Raw genomic sequence first — 19,664 nt, forward strand, 5'->3', positions numbered from 1 at the left:
ATAGGAAGCAGGGAAGACTAAGGGTTAAGTAGTGGTTTTGGAGACTGCAATACAAAAAATGTGATATATAAGCAATAAAATATTGGACAGGCACTGTATTAAATAAATAAACTTTACCTCTTTCATTAGTTTTAATAAAGATGCTTTGAAACTTTCCAGTCTACCCGCACTGATTCTTTTAGGTGTAGAGGAAGATGAAGATTCTGCACTGGGCTTGGAGGCTTTGCTGACAGCACTTCGTACTGAGGCAGATGATGGAGACATAGGCTCAGTATCCTCCTCTGCACTCTCTATGTCATATGGGTCATATCCTGAAAGATTGTTTTTCTTTACTAAATTTTTAACACTGTACATTAAAAAAATATATTCAATGTAAAAGGAAAATCAAGAAAGGTACTCTTAGTTCGGCACATCGTAAGATTTGAATATTGGTGTAAAAATGCACAGGCTGGTGCAATGAGCCTAGGATATGAAAATGGGCAGATGCTACTTTTGCAGATATTTCTTTCTTGTAAACAGACGCCATTTAAAAAAAAATCGTGAGCAATATTCTCAGGTGTGAGAGGCACAGTACTGTTGGAGCAACCAAGGCTGGCGCATGCAGCATGAGCAAACAGCATTGCTGTTCAGCTTGTGACCACAGCATCGCCGAAAAATGTCAAAATAAATATATAATTGCTATTATTTAGCGATGACAATATTACAGATGACCCCTGACTGTGATATAAATAACCAGGGTTGTGATAATAGCAGGATTATTGTAATAATTAGCACTGTGGGACGAGTGATGCTGAGAGACGGAGGGAGATAGCATCGTTTACTGACTGTGTGGCCACCTGTTACTGTCTGCATTCATCATACCAGTTCAGTGGTTGTCTATGGTGAACACAAATGTAGATACTTATATATAATGTGTGTATTAGTGTAATAACAGCAAAAGGATTATGCTGGGAGGAGCCACTTGGGTGACGGAGGTGACATCGTCTGCATGATTTGTCTAGCTGTTTAGAGGGTGGCCACTATGCTCTTTGGAGACTCTACAAGCTTAGGTGTACAGTTATGGTGCTTACAACATGTAGATACTTATATATAATATGTGTATATAGGGTAATAACACTGCAAACAGTATTGTTGGGGGAGAAAGTTTAGTGCGTGAGACCTTGAATGAGTGAGGGAGCCGCCAGTTGACTGTGTGTATAGCGACGACTCTTAGTGCCTGAACTAACTATATCAGCTTAGCTGTACAGTTGTGGTGAACAAAATATATACATACTTATATATAATGTCTGTATATAGTGTAATAACACCACAAATGGTATTGTTGGGGGAGAAAGTGTAGTGCATGTGACCTTGAATGAGTGAGGGAGCCGCCAGCTGTGTGTGTAGCGACGACTCTTAGTGCCTAAACTAACTATATCAGCTTAGTTGTACAGTTGTGGTGAACAAAACATGTTGAATCTTATATATAACGTGTGTATATTTTGAATAAAACATAAAACAGGATGATGTTTTACAATATATAATAAGAGTGTCAGACCACGGAGGAAGAATTGAAACAGGAATTTCCTTTAGTACTTTCTTATATTAATACATCTTCAGAGCGAACCATTCCTTCTGAAGATGTATTAATATACGAAAGTACTTAGAGCATTCTATTGGGGTTTTAATATTGAACAATTATACATATACGAAACAGACAAATCTGGTGTCCGAAATAGTAAAAATATTAGTGTGCGATGTGATCAATGTAAGGGGGATATTGGGTGTGCCTCGTATCCCCTACAACAACAAGAAGTTCGAGAGCGATGAGGCCGCCACCTATTAGCTTCAGGATGTCGTCGAATCTAAATCAACAATATACTACCGCCGCTACTTTCTCGGAAACGTAAGTACCTGCCGCTTTACTTCTCTCACCCTGCCTAGCCTGGCCTGGCCTGACCTGGCCTAGCCAGACCTGACCTGGCCTAGCCTTACCTAGCCTAGTCTGACCTGGCCTAGTCTGACCTGGCCTAGCCTTACCTAGCCTAGTCTGACCTGGCCTAGTCTGACCTGGCCTAGTCTGACCTGGCCTAGCCTTACCCAATACTAATCACCACACGTGACAGCCCAAACGAATCGCAAATAAGTACACGTAATAAGTCATATGCCCGGACACGCTTTCACCTTGGGGACTGAGTGGTAACTATTGTATAGAAGAGCCGGCTCCCTGAGAGTGGTAAGAGGGCGTGATAAGAGGCTAACGTGTGGTCTTGAAGGAAGTCGATAAAGCAGACAATTTTCAAAAGGAAGGGCAGCATAACGAGCAGACAGGAATGGACAGACAGTTGGTTATCCCATAATGTCTAATACGCCCCGCACAGCATGGGTGGAGTGGGGGGGGGGTTGTAGCAGGGCACAGTATGGTGATGGTGCGGGTGAAGTACACACCCACTGAATTCCTGCCATCAATAATTGTTTTCATAACCATTAGAACAATGGCATCCCTCCAGCCACCATCCTTCCACTGACCCCCTCCTCTGGTCCTCCACCTCAGACAATAACCCCCCACACCCCCTCTCCCTTCCAGACATCAGCATGTCAAAATCAGTACCATAATGTGTTTAAACTATTTAAACTAAGTCATTGTGTATCTCAAGGTATCTTAATTCATTTGAAAGTGTACATGTGCATTCGTTCATATACTCGCCTAATTATGCTTGCTGGGGTTGAGCTCTGGCTCTTTAGTTCCACCTCTCAACCGTCAATCAACAGGTGTACAGGTTTCTGAGCCTATTGGGCTCTATCATATCTACACTTGAACCTGTGTATGGAGTCAGCCTCCACCACATCACTTACTAATGCATTCCATTAGATATAATCATATATGATTACACATAATCATAATCATTCCATACACATAATCATATATGTGTACGTCAACGTATACATACATGCGTATATATACCTCATATTAAAATACTGATAAACGAATGACTATGAACAAATTAATTTATAATTGTAGCATTATATATAATTTTAATAGACTAATTACGTGTTTATACATTTGAATGGTCCAGACAGGTGGCCAGCCTTGGACATATACACTTCTGGTAGGCACAATGACCTCATGTTAGACCCTTGATAGATTATGTGAGAGAGAGAGAGAGAGCTGGGGCAGGGAGGTGCGTGCCCCAGGGAGATAATCCATGTCCATGCCCCGCCTCGAGGTCAGTTCTCGAGTCACACCAAGAATAACAATCGAGCAAGTTGTCCTGACCAGGATGTGGCATATTAGGGAGGGTTGAGGAATAGGAAGCCTGTCTGATAGGGCTCTTGGCAAGCAGCTCTCCCTCAGTCTACCTACCTATCTATATGGAAGAAATGTATCTAGGCCCTCCTCCCCCCTGCCTATTCTCTCTCCCCCACCTTTCTTCCTTCATTTCCTCCCTCCTTCCCTCCCCCTCACTGGTGAGAGAGTAGGAGTGTGAGAGTAGTTAGAGAACTCGTAGTTCTCACGCTCGTGAAATTGTCTGCAACCCTGGAGGAGTAGAGCCGAGGGGGGGGGTGAAAGTAGGTGACGATGGAGGAGTAGAGGGGAGCATTATATGCAGTGAACGTAGGTGTCTATGGAAGAGTACATCATAGAGGAGGGTGAAAGGAAGGTGACGATGGAGGAGGAGAAGGGAGGGGGTGTGAAGGTAGGTGATGATGGAGGAGTAGAGGGGAGGAGGGGGGGCAAAGGTAGGTGTCTATGGAAGAGTACATCATAGAGGGGGGTGAAGGTAGGTGGCAATGGAGTAGAGCAAAAGGGGTGGGGGGTGAAGGTAGGTGGCGATGGAGTAGAGCAAAAGGGGTGGGGGTTGAAAGTAATCCTGAGTTTAATTTTTTAGTTATATATAGTGACACCTCGGCTTACGAATGAATATTTATGAACTTTTCGGGTTACGAGCCTAATTTCTTCGAAAAATTTGAATCGGGTTACAAACTTTGCCTCGGGAAAGGAGTTTGTTGATATACGTATGGGCTGACCTAGCGCGTGGTGGCATGGTGATCGCGCCTCAGTTTACCAGTGTCTCCTGCCTAGTAAGTATCGCGCCTGAATTCTTTGTAAAGCATTACATTTGTTTTGGGATTTTTGGCTATTTGAACATAAAATTTGTTATGATATATCTTGCCATGAGTCCCAAGAAAGCCAGTGGTAAGGTTCAAGCCAAGAAAACACATGTGAGAATGACCATAGAGGAAAAACAAGAGAGCATTCATAAACATCAAAATGGTGCGCATGTTGTTGAACTAGCTAGGCAGTACAACAAATCTATGTCAACAATATGCACTGTACTTGCTAAGAAAAAGGACATTATGAACATTAAAGTGGCAAAAGGCATATCAACAATCCCGAAACAAAGAACACAAACACTTGAGGATGTTAAAAAGTTTTTATTAATTTGGATACACAACAAGGAGTTAGCAGGTGATAGCATTTCAGAGGCCATCATTTGTGAGAAACCAAGGCATTTGCATGAAGACCTTTTAAAGAAAACCCCTGGAACGAGGAGGGGGGGAAAAGATGAATCAAGTTTGAAAATGTGAAAAGTTTGTGTGACAGTAGAGCCTCGTGGAAAACTTTTGCTGTGGTCATTACCTGGTGGAATGCACCCAGGATGGAGTATTAGGGCTATACATCTTTTAAATCATAAAAGTAATAAACATTTCCCATCAACCTTACAAACAATATTAACCTATTTTCATGTATTTCCCCCATGTGCATTTTAACAAAGTTGCTAAATTGCCTTTATCATTCTGTAAAATTTCAATTACAGTACTGTATGTATAATTTTGTTAGTATAAATGGACTGAATATTCTGAAATTGCTATTAATTTTACAATTTCAGATTCAAAGGGGGTCTGGACACCCAATTTGGTCAGACAGGTGAAGAGAGCGTTTAGGATAGTTCGAAGAGATGAAGATGGTCGCAATTGTGTTCGAAGAGGCAAACGCCCCCCTTTGCTCCTGACATTATGTTCAACCAATGACCTCTGCACACCTAACACAAGGTAGATTGAAAACTCCTCCTTCATGTCATTGGTACATTAGCCAGAAACTCAGGGCTCATGTAGGAATATCCCTAAAAAAAAAAAAAGTGGCCCCAACAATGCATCCTCCAAGTCTGGAGGATGAGCAGGAGCATTGTCGAGAAGCAGGACCTTGAGTGTCAAACTTTTCTCTTGCAGATATTTTTTGATGGCAGGGCAAACCACTCCACATCACAGTTTTTCTGCACGTTATATATTTTTTAAAACTCTTGGATTTTCGGAATGATACACGAGCAAGGGTTTAATTTTCAAATCACCACACAGCACAAGAGTTAGCCTATCCTGACACAAGTTAGCCCAAGTTAGCTTGTGTCCGGGCAGTGACGTCTCCTCTTGGGTAATGTATGTCCTCTTCGGCAATTTTTTCCAGAATAGCTATGTCTCCTCACAATTAAACACTTGTTGTGGAATGTATCCATCAATACAGCACAGTGTATCTACAAAATTTTAATTTTTTACTTATATATAGTGTCACCTCGGCTTACGAATGAATATTTATGAACTTTTCGGGTTACGAGCCTAATTTCTTCGAAAAATTTTAATCGGGTTACAAACTTTGCCTCGGGAAATGAGTTTGTTGATATGCGTATGGGCTGACCTAGCGCGTGGTGGCATGGTGATCGCACCTCAGTTTACCAGTGTCTCCTGCCTAGTAACTATCGCGCCTGAATTCTTTATAAAGCATTACATTTGTTTTTGGATTTTTGGCTATTTGAACATAAAATTTGTTATTATATATCTTGCCATGAGTCCCAAGAAAGCCAGTGGTAAGGTTCAAGCCAAGAAAACATGTGAGAATGACCATAGAGGAAAAACAAGAGAGCATTCATAAACGTCAAAACGGTGCACAGGTTGTTGAACTAGCTAGGCAGTACAACAAATCTATGTCAACAATATGCACTATACTTGCTAAGAAAAAGGACATTATGAGCATTAAAGTGGCAAAAGGCATATCAACAATCCCGAAACAAAGAACACAAACACTTGAGGATGTTGAAAAGTTTTTATTAATTTGGATACACAACAAAGAGTTAGCAGGTGATAGCATTTCAGAGGCCATCATTTGTGAGAAACCAAGGCATTTGCATGAAGACCTTTTAAAGAAAACCCCTGGAATGAGGGGGGAAAAGATGAATCAAGTTTGAAAATGTGAAAAGTTTGTGTGACAGTAGAGCCTCGTGGAAAACTTTTGCTGTGGTCATTACCTGGTGGAATGCACCCAGGATGGAGTATCAGGGCTATACATCTTTTAAATCATAAAAGTAATAAACATTTCCCATCAACCTTACAAACCATATTAACCTATTTTCATGTATTTCCCCCATGTGCATTTTAACAAAGTTACTAAATTGCCTTTATCATTCTGTAAAATATCAATTACAGTATACTGTACAGTATATAATTTTGTTAGTATAAATGGACTGAATATTCTGAAATCACTATTAATTTTACAATTTCAGATTCAAAGGTGGTCTGGACACCCAATTTGGTCAGACAGGTGAAGAGAGCGTTTAGGATAGTTCAAAGAGATGAAGATGGTCACAATTGTGTTTGAAGAGGCAAATGCCCCCCTTTGCTCCTGACATTATGTTCAGCCTATTGACCCCTGCACACCTAACTCAAGGTAGGTTGAAAACTCCTCCTTCATGTCATTGGTTCATTAGCCAGAAACTTAGGGCCCATGCACTAATATCCCTAAAAAAAAAAAGTGGCCCCAACAATGCATCCTCCAAGTCTGGAGGATGAGCAGGAGCATTGTCGAGAAGCAGGCCCTTTAGTGTCAAACTTTTCTCTTGCAGATATTTTTTGATGGCAGGGCAAACCACTCTACATCACAGTTTTTCTGCACGTTATATATTTTTTAAAACTCTTGGATTTTCGGAATGATACACGAGCAAGGGTTTAATTTTCAAATCGTCACACAGCACAAGAGTTAGCCTATCCTGACACAAGTTAGCCCAAGTTAGCTTGTGTCCGGGCAGTGATGTCTCCTCTTGGGTAATGTATGTCCTCTTCGGCAATTTTTTCCAGAATAGCCATGTCTCCTCACAATTAAACACTTGTTGTGGAATATATCCATCAATACAGTATCTACAAAATCTTTAAAATCACGAACAAATCTTTCAGCCCCTACTCTGTCTGAGCTGGCACCCCTCACCATGCCTCACAACACTATGAATACCACGTCTTTTTTCAAAATTTCTCAAACCATCCCCTACTCACCTTAAACTCTTTCGTGTCTGCAAAACTCGTTCTAGGGGTTTTCTTTATAAGATCTTGCATGAAGATTTCATTGTTGACCAAACCACACACTGGAAATTGAATAGACGACGACATTTCGATCCGTCCTGGACCATTATAAAGTCGATTGTGATGAGATGAGGGAAGCAAGAGCATTAAGTAGGCAAGAGAGAGAGGTGAGGAGATGGCAAGTATGTACGTATGTACATGAATAAAACATGTACATACTTATACATAACGTGTGTAAATAGTGTAATAAACACAATAACAGTATTTTGGGAGGAGGAATGTTGGCGAGTAATGTGTTGGAGGAGGGAGGGAGGACTGGCAGGGTGTGGCAGCTCACTCATGTTTTTTGGGCTCACCATACCAACATAGTGGATCGTTATGGTGAATACATACGTAGATGGGTATATACAATGTGTGTATATAGTGTAATAACAGCAAAAACACTATTTGATTGTAGAATATGTCGCATATATGAGGCCCATAATTTTGAGCATAGCGATGTTCTATACTTTGAATTATATAAATTCCACAAATTACACACTTTTAAATAATATTACAGCAGAAAAAAAAGAAAAAATGAATGAGAAACTTCAAAATAATTGCGCAACATTTTATTCGCAGCAACTGCCGTCGCACGGGGTGGCGGGGCCGACAGACCCCCATCGCTCCAACGCTCAGCGCCCATAATTTGCTCAACTTCCCAGCTCCATCGCAGCTAAAGTAAGTCACATACAATATTTTTTGTTTAGTTTCCCCGTGATCAGACTCTGCATTTTAACAATATAAGAAGAGAAAAAATTTTTTTGGAAAGAATTTATTTCTTGTGCACCAGAGTGTTATTTGGAGACAGAGCAAGCAGTTCAGTGGTTAACTACTAAATTTTTTTTTCTCCCACACACGCACCCCCCTAGGAAGCAGCCTGTAACAGCTAACTCCCAGATACCTATTTACTGTTAGGTAACAGGGGTCATCCCCTTTTGTACAAAGAATCTGCTAAAGCTTTTAGGGCTAATCTTTGACACTCGTTTGTCTTTGTCGCCCCATATTTTTTACGTCCGAGTTGAATGCTCTAAGGCCCTTAACTAACTTTAGGTCATGTCCCATACTTCTTGGGGAGCTAATCGACACTACTCCTCTCTTTACATTCCTCTCTCGTTCTGTCTAAACTCGATTATGGCCCTGTTTACTCGTCTGCTTCTCCTTCTACCCTTCACCATCCGGACACACTGCATCATACTGGGTTACGGCTCAGCTCTGGTACCTTTCCTTCGACACTTACCCTAAGTCTGTATGTTGAAACTGGCGTCCTGTTTCTACAGGATCGCCATGATCGCTACTGTCTTCTCCACCTTGCACGGTCCTTACAGCACCCTCACTCTTGCTTATGTCATGCCTTGACCTTTACCCATCCTGTGGTTCCTGTTCCCCTTCACCACCTATCTCTTTCTGTACGATCGTCTCTCTTAGAAAATGCTCTTTCAGTTTGTGTTACCAATATTTCCCCTCGTGTCATTCCGTCTTTGCCCCTATGGAGGGGTCCCCGTTCCTAAATTCTGTAAGCCTTGACCCACATGACTAAAACTTTTACCCCTCCTACAGTTCTAAATCACCTTTTCCTTGAACACTTTTCTTCACACTTCCACTCTATTTCCGTCTTCACCAATGGGTCTTAAGTCTGCAGACGGTGTAGGCTACTCTGTTGTTTTTCCTGACTGCACCTTTGTGTCTCCTGCCTCCGGAGACTAGCATCTTCATGGCAGAACTTTATGCTATTCTCTATGCTCTTCATCAACTCTTTTCTCGCTGTCAATCCTCCTCTGTGTTTGTAGTTGACACTTGCAGTGCCCTCATGGCTCTAGAATCCTTTAATCCAGTCCATCCTTTGGTAGTTGAAATTCAACATTGTCTGTTTCTTATCTCCAGTAGATTTAAGATAGTGGAATTTCGCTGGATTCCCACCCATATTGGTGTGTTCTTAAATGAGCGTGCGGACACTGCCGCTAAGGAAGCTATCCGCACCTGTCCCATCTCCCGTAAAGGTATTCCTTATTATGACTTTTACCCAGTTATTCATTTCCCCATTCTTGCCCGTTGTCAGGGTTGTTGGTCTTCTGTTACTGGTAACAAATTGCGTGCTCTTAAGAGCAGTGTGTTCCCGTGGCCTTCCTCCTACCACCGTAACCGGTGGTGGGAAACGGCTCTGGCGAGGTTGTATATTGGTCATACACGTTTAACTCACGGGCACTTAATGGAGCGCTGCCCTGCTTCTTATTGTCCAAACCGTTGTCTCTACATGTCCTGACTTCCAGGACTTACGTGTCTTGCTTCCCGACCATCCCTCACTGTCAATTGTCCCTCGATAAAATTCTTGGTAAATTCAATACCTTTGATATTGTTTGCCGTATGCGTTTTTGTTCTTGTATTGGCGACGTTAGTGATATTTAGGGCACTATGATTATCCCACACATTTGATGGTTTGATAATTACTGTACTGTACAGTACTTTGGTTTGGAATGTATCAAATAAAGTTGTTTCATGTATTCAAATGTGTGAGAAAATCCACTGGGGCTGTGAGATGAAGCGAACCTGTAACAAAGGCATTGCCAGTTGCATACTCTACCACCACTGATGGTAAAAGTCTTACAACTGGATATCTTGTGTGACGGGTTATGGTATCACAGCTATACTGAACCAAGATGGTATGGCTCTCCGTCACATAAATGAAAGAAATGCTGCTATTGGCCTTGCAGTGTGTAAGTTGCAGGTGGAAACAAATGAAAATTATCAAATAAATAATTAAACAATTTACTGAAATAGTAATGAACAAAAATAACACATGACAATACTTGACTATCATGTAATGCAAAGGTGAACAAGTTAGTATGACCTTAAATGCAAAAAATAAACTATAAGCAATGAATAAAAGTATGAAGATATACTGGTGTTCTGAAGACAGCTACCATACCACCATGGCATCAGTCACATGATGTTGGCTGGAAGTGGACGACGGGTTAGAGACACCAAGGTGATCCAGCACTAAGGGAGAGATTGCCTCTCCAGGGAGGCAGCGCTCTTTATATAGTCCGGCGGTGATGACTCATCCAGTGTCAACACGAGGTGGACATCTGGTCAACTAGCAAACTGCTCGTTGTGGCTGGCGGTGCCTTTGTGTTGAGCTGTACCACTGTCAGTTGAAGGCGGCTAACTGCTTGTTTGTGGGGACAAACTGCCAGTTAGCAGTGGCGCCCGGCTTGTCTCCGAGTCGTACCAGGCCGTGCCAGGCCCTGGGGGGTATGGAGAGGTGGCAGGACTGATGACTCTTCTGGGCTGGTGTAGATGTATACTTCCAGTGCAGAGGCATTGAAGGTGAAGGGAAAAGGCAGTTCCACTGCTATGCAGGGGATTCACGTGACACTTGTGAAGCCACAGAAAGTCTGGAGGCCCTACTGAAGCCAGTCCAAGTATTAAATAAAACCCATGAAGTACGCCGGTGAAGGGTAAAGTGAAGGGTGAAGCAAGACCGTATGCCCCAACTTCAGGCACACACAGAAAATCACGTTTTGGTCCCGCCTCTCAACTGTGTATTTGAAGTTGGGGCGTATGGTGTTGAACTGCTTCAGCCTCCACCTGAGTGCTTGTAGGTCTTACGTAAGACATTGACTCAAGGACGGGCCTCAAAACTTGCTGTGATTTATGGGGAAATCCGGTTGTAAGACTTTTACAAAGTCAGTAATATACTGTGGTAGAGTATGCAGCTGCCAGTGCCTTGGGCAAGGGTTTACGTCGTCTCACAGCTCCAGTGGATTTTCTGCTTGGTGTATATCAGGTTGTGATTTTGTGTGTGTACCGTATTGTTATGATCGCCGTCTGATAAGTCCTTTCTGGCCTCAAGAGTCATTTTTACCCACCTAGAAAGATTGCAGATGGCCAAAGCAGTTATTTAAGTTAAGAAGGGACAAGTCTTAAACAGAATTTTGCATAATATTTGACTGTAAAGGGGTAAATTGAGGTAGATTGAAAAACAAAATGGTGAACCGGGCAGGCGGTACTCACAATTAGGCGAGTACACTCGGGAACTTTTAAAGTGCAACCAAACATGCTTTAGGCTCTCACAACAAGAGGTGAGTGGTGGTGGCTCAGGTGCTCAGCCAATCAGAGCACCTAAGGAGGGAGGGCAGGAGTGAGAGGGGGGTGGTATGTGGAAGTTTGGTGACAGTTGTGTGTAGTTTGTTCATCTTCATTGTAAGTTTCATGGCTTGGTGTGCATTTCCCTAGTAAATTTAATTAGGGAAAAATTCAGGTGTTTGATTTTTTAAATCAACTTTTTAAATGTTGAGTTGTTAAAGCCTCAAAGTGCATGGAGTTGGTTTGGGAGTATGGCATCCTCATGCTGTTGCGTGCTCGCGTGAGGTAGCAAAGGTGATGTAAAGTTGCGGGGTGTACATGCTTGGGACGTCCTCTCTCGGGATGGCTGGTGTTAGACCTGCGTGTTTGTCGGTTGTTGAAAAGCCGTCATCCTTTGCTGTTGTGGTATTGATTTTACATTGTTCATCTTGTAATTAATACTGTAGTGCGATATCTAGGGCTACCATTTGTAAGTTTAAAATGTCTAATACAAACAGTTGTCCAATGAGTTTTAATAGGAAATATCATCCACCAAGCACCATTGTACAATTATATTAATTGATAGTACAGTATATGGATTGTGCAGAACTGCTTAGAATGATCTTTAACCCTTGGCTATATTGGTCATGTCAAATACCTGCACGGTGAATGCTCAAAGACCCTTTCTTTAATCAGTGTTGTCACATACCTCATGGGGGTATGGATAGGCAAACACTCATTCGGTTAAACTTGCCTTGTAGTACTTTCAGAGCTCAGTAATTTGGAATCTGGTTAGCACTTTCCAAATAAATTGACCTTTAAAGTGAATTCCTATTTAGGTTTAAAACATTATACCGAATGAGAAACTCGGATTATATAGCCGAACACCAGAAATGTTGTTATTCAATTTGGTTGCCTAAAGCACATTCAAGGACTACACATTACATGGCATTCCAGGATTCCTCTATACCTTGCCTTATGCTGTAAACATTGCCACAACCCTGTGTTTTATTGATTTAAATGGCCACAGGGAGGCATACAACACTGCAGATTATGATGTCATTAGTTATCCACTGTGCTGACAAGTGGGCTGACTGATGTTCGTTGACACCTGTATCGTGCTTCAATTTAATCGCCAGGAGATCACCCTCTCACTAGACTCGTCTGTAGGAAGTACAGTATAGTATCTCAAATTACCTTGGATCATAAATAGCATAAGACTTGGGGGTAGGAGAGGGTTGCAGTGTTTGTCATGGCTCTCAGTTGTTCCTGGTATTAGGCAATTTAGTTCTGGAATCATTTTTGTTGGCCAATGTTAAACTTTTTCAAAAGTAGATGTTTTTCTGAAAGGGAAGGGGGGGGGGGCCTCTATGCTTGGATACAGTTATCTAAGTGAATACTTAGATTTATACAGTAGAATAACTACCTTCTTTTCCTTAGTCAAAAAGGTTGCTTGTTTATTTCTAGGGACTTGTATTTTCTTTTATTTTTAACTGCAGCAACTTTCAGTGAATGATAGAATCTTACTGAAAGGACCTTTACTTCATTGTTGTTGCTTTATGGTCATCTCATTGTGTACAGGGATTCCGCGAAGCTTTTGGGGTTAGTCTTTGACACTCGAGTTGAATGCTCTAAGGCCCTTAACCTCCTTAAGGTTTTGTCCCATACTTCTTGGGGAGCGGATAGGCGCACGCTCCTCTATTTGCACTCCTCTCTCGTCCTGTCTAAACTCGATTATGGTTGCCCTGCATACTCTTCTGCTTCTTCTACTGTTCGCCGTCTTGATGCTTTGCACCATACTGGGTTGCGTCTCGGCTCTGGTGCCTTTCGTTCGACTCCCGCCCTTAGTTTGTATGTTGACACTGGCTTTCTCTCTCTTCAGGACTGCCGTGATCGCTACTGTCTTCGCTATCTTGCGCGGTCCTTCCAACATCCTTCCTCTCGCCTCTGTCGTGCATTGACTTTTCCTCCTCCTGTGGTTCCTGTTCCTCTTCATTGTCTCCCACTTTCTGTCCAGTTATCTCGCTTACAGGATTCTCTTTCTGTTCATATTTGTAATGTTTCTCCTCGTATTGTTCCTTCATTACCTCTGTGGAGAGTCCCCCTTCCCAAGTTTTGTACGTCCTTGACTTGTATTACTAAAGCCTTTACCCCTCCTACAATTCTGAAAAGCCTCTTCCTTGAGCACTTTTCTTCGCACTCCCACTCTATTTCCATCTTCCCTGATGGGTCTAAGTCTGCGGATGGTGTGGGATACTCTGTTGTTTTTCCTGACCGTACTTACATGTGTCGCCTCCCTTCGGAGGCTAGCGTCTTTACGGCAGAACTTTATGCTATTCTCTATGCTCTTTGTCTCTTGCTTTCTCATTCTTATTCCTCCTTTGTGGTTGTAGTTGATTCTCGTAGTGCCCTCATGGCTCTAGGGTCCTTTAATCCTGTCCATCCAGTGGTCATTGAGATTCAACATTGGCTGTTTCTTATTTCTAGTAAATTTAAATCAGTAGAGTTTTGCTGGGTTCCCAGCCATATTGGTGTTTCAATGAGCGTGCGGATGCTGCCGCTAAGGAAGCTATCCGTTCTTGTCCCATCTCCCGTAAAGGTATTCCTTATTCCGACTTTTATCCTGTTATTCATTCTTCCCCGTTGGCAGGGTTGTTGTTCCTCTGTGGTTGGTAACAAGCTGCGTACTCTCAAACTTAGTGTGTCCCCATGGCCTTCCTCCTACCACTGTAGGGACACTGCTTTGGCACGGCTGTGGGTTGGTCATACCCGCTTAACCCACGGTCACTTAATGGAGCGCCGCCCTGCTCCTTATTGTCCGAATTGCGTTGTCCCTCTTACAGTTGTGCATATCCTTGTTGAATGTCCTGACTTCCAGGACAAGCGTGTGTCTTGCTTTCCGACCGTCCCTCGCAGTCACTTGTCCCTCGCAGTCACTTGTCCCTCGATAGAATTCTAGGTGAATCGGATACTTTTGATATCGTTCGCCTTATGCGTTTTTGCTCTCGTATTGGCATTCTTGGTGATATTTAGCGCCCTCTGATTATTTCGCACTTTGATGGTGCTACATGGCCTTCCTGGTTTGGTGCCTTCTTTTGGTAATTACCTTACCTTCATTGTTGTTTCATTTTAATGTGGTAGTTATGATATGGATTGTTCTGGCTCACGTGCAAGGTCTTGGATTTTTTTCTGTTTTATATTAAGAAATTGCCAGTCTTGTTACTATTTGTAGAGTTAGAGATCTGCATTAAGGCCTCAATATTATATTTTTTTTTTTAACATGTTATCAGCAATTTTTGTGGTTGGTAATATGTAGATTAATGTCAGTGATGTATATGACAAGGGGTAAGACCCCTTGTGATATGACAGCATTTTTCCCCAGTCATTTCTTTAACAAATGAAAGGGTCCTCATAACCATTCTTTTGTCCTTTCTACCATGTACCTGTTTGTTGCTTCTTGGGCTTTCATTTGGTACTTTGGCTATTAAAACAATGGTCTGGTAATGTTGCAGTTACCATTTCTAAAAAAATGAGCAGGTTCATTATGCAGGGTTTGTTTTTAGCAAACAGTTTTAAAACAAAAATTCCATTCCTTCAGGACCTTGCAGATGTTAGGTCAAACTAATTGACAGTAATCTGTTTTGCCCTTTAAAACCATCAGTTTGAATCTAGGTAAAATATTTCAGAATATCTGACAAGTTTGGCAGACAAATCATTTAAGAGCTTTGGTAACTTGAATTTAATCAAAGACTGTGAAAACCATGTTGTATAGATGCTTCAGTGTCACTTTTGAAATGTTTTGTAAATTTAACAATGATCTTTAGTTAATTTAATCATAATTTGTACAAAGCTTAGGTGTTTCATAGCTTTAAATTTACTTTCAAATATGAAAACTAAAATATTGACTGAAGTTTCTTCCACTTTAATATTTCAGACTAATTTCCAATATTTGTTAGTTTATGTAAATTGAATAGGTAGTCCACTTTTACATCTTTTCAATGCATTTTACATGCACCTATGTAACAAATAGGTGTAAATTTTACCAAGTACTTATTTTCAAAGTAATGAAATTTCAGATGTTTAAACATTGCATCAATAGTAGTAAACAATAATTTCCAGCATAATTTCAGGATAAGGTATATAAAGTAGTTTCATTAAATTGTTTATTTAATAAGTTTTACATAGATGTATTATAAATACTATAATATTACTGTTTCAGGTTGTGAGACAGATGCTCCTAGATGAACAGAAGATCCAAAAGGCCAAGACAACTCCAGAGACAATCACCTGTAAAAGAAAAATAAAACATTAAACAGGGACACTACTTTTATTATCACCAAAGCCTAATAACAAGCCCAAAAAATCCTAACATCCTATCTTTTAAGATAGGCTCAGCCAGGCCTATCCCTTACTCTGGTTTTATTGCAGAGCTTGTTCCCTGAATGGGAACATTACATCCACCACTTTAGTGCCCTCAACACATTGTACATATGCTTTACCAAAAGCACTGTACAATGTATGCCAGGCACTAATGTTTTAGATGCATCCACCCATTCAGCAAACAAGCCCTGTGAGAATTAACAATGGTTACCATTGTTAAGGGTCCCTAAACCTATGCAAATCTAGTCCATCTAGTAGATGGGTAGTAGAGCAAAGCTCTGAAAAAGCCAAGCCAGGGAGGTCTGCAGGACTGCCTGGTCCCCTTTTATGAAATGGGGTAGGATCAGTACAAACTGCATTATCCCTGTGGGTTGTAACAGTAGGACATGGTTACACACCTATAAATGGACTAGATAAGAGAATTAAGATTAAGTCATTGATATAGCTAAAACATCAAATTCAAACTCACCCACATTTGTAGATTTCCTTTTGCAGAGTAAAGGAGCCTCACTCCAAGCCAGTCCATGCATCATAATCACTTTCACCTGAAAAATATTTCAACAAATTAATTTCAGATTTAAAGCCAATCTTGCTTTACTTTTCAAATTAGTATTCAGTACTTTACAAATTCAGATGGAAAAAATTTCTTTAAGGAATTTACCTTTCCTACATATTCTAGTAAAGATCTAATTTAGCAATATAAATATATGTCATTTGAGAAACTATCCACAACTGCACTTCAATGGCAATTTACATTTATCTTTAGCCAATGCTATATTGTTTAAGTTATTATTATTTGTTTACTTTCATGCAAATCTATTCAGATTAACCTTTACTACAACTCACCTGATTCTGTCAGTTGGAAGAGGGACTTCTGGACTTTCCAAACCACATTCTGGAAAACTATATAAATTTAAAACCAAGCTAAAGTAAACATTGAAGATTTTTTTTTTTTTACTTTCAAGGTAAAAATACCATCACTTAAAACAAAACTTTTCCTGCCATTAACTTTATTTGACTATTACCCTTAAGTGTTAAACATTTATAGATTAAAGCTTATTTAACAAATATTAACACTTTCTCCCCGCCCCCCTTCCTCCCAACTGTTCAGTGTCAAAAGGGAGGGGGGGGGGTGTCCATTTACTGTACCACTTACATTTTACTGTGGGCTTCATCCACTATTCTGATGTTAGCTGGAACATTTGTGCCAGCTGCTGGTTTGAAAGGGAGGCATACCATGTGCCAATTCAGGAAGCTTTCCACGTTCCTCACTGCATGTCAGCTCAGGACCTCACTACCATGTTGGGAGGCAGTTGAAGACTAACCAATCAACGTGCCAGCTCAGAGAATTTGCCACCTGCAAAAAAATTTAATACTCTTAATCTACACCATCTATCTCATCTTTACCTAGCCCCCAAACCTTACATTTGTCAGCATTAAACTGCATCTGGTAGTCTTAACCATTTCAAAACTATATAGGGCATCGGTATTTTTTATTTGCCAATTCTGCAACTATTTCAGTCTAAACCATAATCTTGCGAATAACCGAGGTCCAAGGAGAGCTTTTAAGCACTACTTGGAACACTTCTCCCAACTTAACCCCATTTATACTAATTTCCTTTGGTATAGCCATGACCTAATCAACTTCAGTAAGCATTCCCAATGATCCGAGCCACTATCAAAATCTCTGCTGAAGTCAAGGTACACAAAATCACAAACCTTATCACCGTTTCCTCAACTATGCAACCTAATCCATGAACATTTAGTAATAAAACTATGCGATTCATGTATCTAGTCATGTTTCTCAAAAAGAGTAGAGAAATAGCACTTGCAGTGTTAGATTCTAGTAATTTTCCTCACAATAGACTAGGCTAATTGGTCACTAACTTAAGCGTTAAAGTTAATTCAAACTTTTCCTTTAAAACTTGCTATATTAGGAACTTTCCACGACCGGCCTTTACCCGACAATTAAATAGGGTAAAAACGGTATATTAAATGCAGTAAAACTACGGTAAATTCAATATGATAAACTTGCATTCTTTAAGCATGGGCTGCATAGTAAGTGAACTAAACTAAATGTTAAGCACCCTGGCAAACCACTTCGTTCTATTCAATTTCTTTATTTAATCACTTTGTCCGGCTAGAATTTTTAGATTAAAGGAACACCCTCCCTGGTAACGGCTGAACTAGTTAACCAAATACAAATATTTAGGTAAAATACTTTCATAAAACCCGTCTACTTACCCCACCAGTAGACTTGTTCAGCTAAAGGCATAATGTAATGTTCCACTTTAGTAAATAAAGACTTAAAAAAACACTACCCCATCTGTGTAGTTACCGGTTACCTGACATTCTACGCTTAAAATAACCCATCTATTCCCCATAATTGTTCGATATAGCTTACCTCTCACCCGCTGGTCGAGTACACAGCAGTATATATCCTCCTCCATCACTCACCGCGTGGATACTATTTCATCCTGGCCGCAAATTGCCTCAAATCACCTACGTTGTCTATAAACATATATAGAAGAGCAACTGACCGTAACACCCGTATAGCGATCATCATATAACGTGGGAACCTTAGTAGTACTGCTGTCAAAACATAGATGGCGCCAGGACAAACGGTAAAACGGACAAGACACTCCGTACATTGACAACATCGCACACTAATATTTTTACCACTTCGGACACCAGCTTTAGACGTTTCGCATATGTGTACGTGTTCCATATTAAAACGACAATATAATGCTATTAACAATTAAAATCTTCTATTTAACAGGCATATAGTTATTAAATGAAGTTTAGTGATGTAATAGACATAATCCGGAGTTGGTAAGGACGCCGCCCGCCAGCGTAAACACAACACATCCGAATGCCCACAAACACGATACAACGCACAAAACACAACACTTCTGTCAGTTTTTTGATAAACTCCTTTTATATTTATTATGTGATAGTTATACTTGCATAAAATGATAACTATTATAGGTAAGCGCCTAATATTTAATATTAATCAATAAAAAAGAAGTCAGAAGCCACACGCCTGTCTGTACATGTCTCTTGTGTAAAAGTATTTTGGGCGCTCATGTACTTGTGCGCTAGCTGGCGTTCACACCTGTTCTCGCCTACAAGCATTAGCATTAAACAAACGAATTTATTTTTTCATTTATATACAAGAAGAGAAGGCTACTCTTGAGTCTGTAATATTCATCTGATCACTGGTCTCCCATTTGGTCCTCATTGATTTATAAACTAAAAAAAAAAAAAAAATAAAAATGTTTATTTAGGTAAGGTACATACATACAATAAATTTTTACAAAGATTGGTTGACTTATAGGTAGAGCTAGTACATACAATGCCTAAAGCCACTATTACGCAAAGCGTTTCGGGCATGATAAACTTAAATGACAAGCTTAATACTAATTGAGGATAATGAGTAGAATGAAAACAAGAAATGAAAACATAGATGAAAAAGCAGCACAAATACAATTATGTCGACAAACAGCGCTCTTAAAAAAAAAAAAAAAAAAAAAACATTGGTTGACAATAGAAGGGTAAGGTAGGTTACAGGGAATTTATTAGGTATGTAACGGTTCTATTGTTACGTAAAGTATGGTGACAAATAAACACAGACACTAAGATACTATATATATATTTGGTCGAATATACAGAAGTACACAGGTGATACGTTGGTGTGAGTTGAGCGCACTGAGCGTTGGTACAGTATCTCGCAAGTGTCTGCTCTAGACCACACTTGAAAGTAGACTAGCCAATGTTCGCTACACCGCTGCTTATATTGCTCGGGCAACACCTCACCGTGTTGCCCGGGCAACGCCTCACCTCATTCATCTCCAAAG

General features: G+C 40.6%; 2 long non-coding RNA genes across 15 annotated transcripts; one reads left to right on the top strand and one right to left on the bottom strand.

The window, feature by feature from the left end:
* The first annotated feature begins 756 nt into the window (after positions 1-756).
* On the top strand, positions 757-15,746 carry LOC138356034 (uncharacterized). Of its 14 annotated transcripts, none has more exons than XR_011224083.1 (6): positions 757-863; positions 1,697-1,885; positions 4,872-5,034; positions 6,534-6,697; positions 7,945-8,043; positions 15,647-15,746. It is a non-coding gene; the product is annotated as an uncharacterized lncRNA (long non-coding RNA). The 14 variants fall into 14 exon arrangements; XR_011224093.1 differs by having other exon boundaries at positions 768-826; XR_011224092.1 differs by having other exon boundaries at positions 771-844.
* LOC138356036 (uncharacterized) lies at positions 15,577-18,661 on the bottom strand. The gene is made up of 5 exons (XR_011224096.1): positions 18,212-18,661; positions 16,964-17,164; positions 16,654-16,702; positions 16,277-16,352; positions 15,577-15,714 (listed from the first exon to the last, which is right to left on the bottom strand). It is a non-coding gene; the product is annotated as an uncharacterized lncRNA (long non-coding RNA).
* Positions 18,662-19,664: the final 1,003 nt, after the last annotated feature.

The sequence above is a fragment of the Procambarus clarkii genome, chromosome 70, assembly GCF_040958095.1.
Source record: "Procambarus clarkii isolate CNS0578487 chromosome 70, FALCON_Pclarkii_2.0, whole genome shotgun sequence".
Lineage (NCBI taxonomy): Eukaryota > Metazoa > Arthropoda > Malacostraca > Decapoda > Cambaridae > Procambarus > Procambarus clarkii.